Below are 4,707 nucleotides of genomic sequence, written 5' to 3' on the forward strand. Positions count from 1 at the left end.
GCTATTCAGCTAAGCTTTTATCAATTCAGCTAATAAAAATACCTTACAAACATCAAAATTTAATTATATTCTTCCAGAAAACTCAATTCAGCTTAGAAATTTTGTTATTCAGCTAATTAAATTTTATATTTTTCAATAAATTAGTGATTTAGTTAAGAAAAACTCAATTCAGCTAACATTTTAAGCAATTCAGCTAAGAAATTTTGCAATTCAGCTAACAAAATGTAAATTTTAGATAAAAAATTCATATTTTCCTTCAGAAAATTCAATTCAGCTAACAAATTTTACTATTCAGCTAAATAAAATTTAATATTTTGCAAATTTTTGATAATTCAGCTGAGAAATTCTACTATCCAGTTTAGTCAAATTATATTTAAATCACGTACTAAGTATTTTTTCTTCATGAAACTAGAACATGGACTAGAACTGAACTAGAACTGAACTAAAACTGAACTAGAACTGAACTAGAACTGAACTAGAACTGAACTAGAACTGAACTAGAACTAGAACTGAACTAGAACTGAACTAGAACTGAACTAGAACTGAACTAGAACTGAACTAGAACTGAACTAGAACTGAACTAGAACTGAACTAGAACTAAACTAGAACTGAACTAGAACTGAACTAGAACTGAACTAGAACTGAACTAGAACTGAACTAGAACTGAACTAGAACTGAACTAGAACTGAACTAGAACTGAACTAGAACTGAACTAGAACTGAACTAGAACTGAACTAGAACTGAACTAGAACTGAACTAGAACTGAACTAGAACTGAACTAGAACTGAACTAGAACTGAACTAGAACTAAACTAGAACTGAACTAGAACTGAACTAGAACTGAACTAGAACTGAACTAGAACTGAACTAGAACTGAACTAGAACTGAACTAGAACTGAACTAGAACTGAACTAGAACTGAACTAGAACTGAACTAGAACTGAACTAGAACTGAACTAGAACTGAACTAGAACTGAACTAGAACTGAACTAGAACTGAACTAGAACTGAACTAGAACTGAACTAGAACTGAACTAGAACTGAACTAGAACTGAACTAGAACTAAACTAGAACTGAACTAGAACTGAACTAGAACTGAACCAGAACTGAACTAGAACAGAACTAGAACTGAACTAGAACTGAACTAGAACTGAACTAGAACTGAACTAGAACTGAACTGAACTAGAACTGAACTAGAACTGAACTAGAACTGAACTAGAACTGAACTAGAACTGAACTAGAACTGAACTAGAACTGAAACTAGAACTGAATCTAGAACTGAACTAGAACTGAACTAGAACTGAACTAGAACTGAAACTAGAACTGAACTAGACTGAACTAGAACTGAACTAGAACTGAACTAGAACTGAACTAGAACTGAAACTAGAACTGAACTAGAACTGAACTAGAACTGAACTAGAACTGAACTAGAACTGAAACTAGAAACTGAACTAGAACTGAACTAAACTGAACTAGAACTGAACTAGAACTGAACTAGAACTGACTAACTGACAGAACTGAACTAGAACTGAAACTAGAACTGAACTAGAACTGAACTAGAACTGAACTAGAACTGAACTAGAACTGAACTAGAACTGAACTAGAACTGAACTAGAACTGAACTAGAACTGAACTAGAACTGAACTAGAACTGAACTAGAACTGCAACTAAGAACTGAACTAGAACTGAACTAGAACTGAACTAAGAACTGAACTAGAACTGAACTAGAACTGAACTAGAACTGAACTAGAACTGAACTAGAACTGAACTAGAACTGAACTAGAACTGAACTAGAACTGAACTAGAACTGAACTAGAACTGAACTAGAACTGAACTAGAACTGAACTAGAACTGAACTAGAACTAGAACTGAACTAGAACTGAACTAGAACTGAACTGAACTCGAACTGAACTAGAACTGAACTAGAACAGAACTAGAACAGAACTAGAACAGAACTAGAACTGTACTAGAACTGAACTAGAACTGAACTAGAACTGAACTAGAACTGAACTAGAACAGAACTAGAACAGAACTAGAACAGAACTAGAACGAACTAGAACAGAACTAGAACTGAACTAGAACTGAACTAGAACTGAACTAGAACTGAACTAGAACTGAACTAGAACTGAACTAGAACTGAACTAGAACTGAACTAGAACTGAACTAGAACTGAACTAGAACTGAACTAGAACTGAACTAGAACTAAACTAGAACTGAACTAGAACTGAACTAGAACTGTACTAGAACTGAACTAGAACTGAACTAGAACTGAACTAGAACTGAACTAGAACTGAACTAGAACTGAACTAGAACTGAACTAGAACTGAACTTGAAACTGAAACTAGAACTGAACTAGAACTGAACTAGAACTGAACTAGAACTGAACTAGAACTGAACTAGAACTGAACTGAACTCGAACTGAACTAGAACTGAACTAGAACTGAACTAGAACTGAACTAGAACTGAACTAGAACTGACTAGAACTGAACTAGAACTGAACTATAACTGAACGAGAACTGAAACTAGAACTGAACTAGAACTGAACTAGAAACTGAACTAGAACTGAACTAGAACTGAACTAGAACTGAACTAGAACTGAACTAGAACTGAACTAGAACTGAACTAGAACTGAACTAGAACTGAACTAGAACTGAAACTAACTAGAACTGAACTAGAACTGAACTAGAACTGAACTAGAACTGAACTAGAACTGAACTAGAACTGAACTAGAACTGAACTAGAACTGAACTAGAACTGAACTAGAACTGAACTAGAACTGAACTAGAACTGAACTAGACTGAACTAGAATGAACTAGAACTGAACTAGAACTGAACTAGAACTGAACTAGAACTGAACTAGAACTGAACTAGAACTGAACTAGAACTGAACTAGAACTGAACTAGAACTGAACTAGAACTGAACTAGAACTGAACTAGACTGAACTAGAAACTGAACTAGAACTGAACTAGAACTGAACTAGAACTGAACTAGAACTGAACTAGAACTGAACTAGAACTGAACTAGAACGAACTAGAACTGAACTAGAACTGAACTTAGAACTGAACTTAGACCTGAACTAGAACTAGACTAGAACTGAACTAGAACTAGAATCTAGAACTGAACTAGAACTGAACTAGAACTGACTAGAACTGAACTAGAACTGAACTAGAACTGAACTAGAACTGAACTAGAACTGAACTAGAACTGAACTAGAACGAACTAGAACTGAACTAGAACTGAACTAGAACTGAAACTAGAACTGACTAGAACTGAACTAGAACTGAACTAGAACTGAACTAGAACTGAACTAGAACTGAACTAGAACTGAACTAGAACTGAACTAGAACTGAACTAGAACTGAACTAGAACTGAACTAGAACTGAACTAGAACTGAACTAGAACTGAACTAGAACTGAACTAGAACTGAACTAGAACTGAACTAGAACTGAACTAGAACTGAACTAGAACTGAACTAGAACTGAACTAGAACTGAACTAGAACTGAACTAGAACTGAACTAGAAACTGAACTAGAACTGAACCAGAACTGAACTAGAAGTGAACTAGAACTGAACTAGAAGTGAACTAGAACTGAACTAGAACTAAACTAGAATTGAACTAGAACTGAACTAGAACTGAACTAAACTGAACTAGAACTGAACTAGAACTAACTAGAACTGAACAGAACTGAACTAGACCTGAACTAGAACTGAACTAGAACTGACTAAACTAACTAGAACTGAACTAGACTGAACTAGAACTGAACTAGAACTGAACTAGACTGAACTAGAACTAGAACTGAACTAGAACTGAACTAGAACTGAACTAGAACTGAACTAGAACTGAACTAGAACTGAACTAGAACTGAACTAGAACTGAACTAGAACTGAACTAGAACTGAACTAGAACTGAACTAGAACTGAACTAGAACTGAACTAGAAACTGAACTAGAACTGAACTGAACTGAACTAGAACTGAACTGAACTAGAACTGAACTAGAACTGAACTGAACTAGAACTGAACTAGAACTGAACTAGAACTGAACTAGAACTGAACTAGAACTGAACTAGAACTGAACTAGAACTGAACTAGAACTGAACTAGAACTGAACTAGAACTGAACTAGAAACTGAACTAGAACTGAACTAGAACTTGAACTAGAATGAACTAAAACTGAACTAGAACTGAACTAGAACTGAACTAGAACTGAACTAGAACTGAACTAGAACTAAACTAGAACTAACTAGAACTGAACTAGAATTGAACTAGAACTGAACTAGAACTGAACTAGAACTGAACTAAACTGAACTAGAACTGAACTAGAACTGAACTAGAACTGAACTAGAACTGAACTAAAACTGAACTAGAACTGAACTAGAACTGAACTAGAACTAAACTAGAACTGAACTAGAACTGAACTAAACTATAGCCCTAGTCTAACAAAGTACTTGAATTGTTACATAAAATACTTAAAAGTTTTAGAAACAAATAAAAAAATAAATTTTGATAAAAACTTTAAAATTATAAAAAAATAAAATCATACTTTAGTTTGTTTTTATTAAAAAAATTATACATATTTTATTAATAATAATAATATACTTTATAGTTTTTATTTATATATAATAATAATAATTAATTTTATTTATGACTAACAATTAGGTTTAAAAAATTAGTTTATATATATTACAAGGAGCTTTTAAAATAAAACAAAA

Source organism: Lucilia sericata, unplaced genomic scaffold, assembly GCF_015586225.1.
Source record: "Lucilia sericata isolate MDLA Ls3-8-SP2 unplaced genomic scaffold, ASM1558622v1 Contig001002F_arrow, whole genome shotgun sequence".
NCBI lineage: Eukaryota > Metazoa > Arthropoda > Insecta > Diptera > Calliphoridae > Lucilia > Lucilia sericata.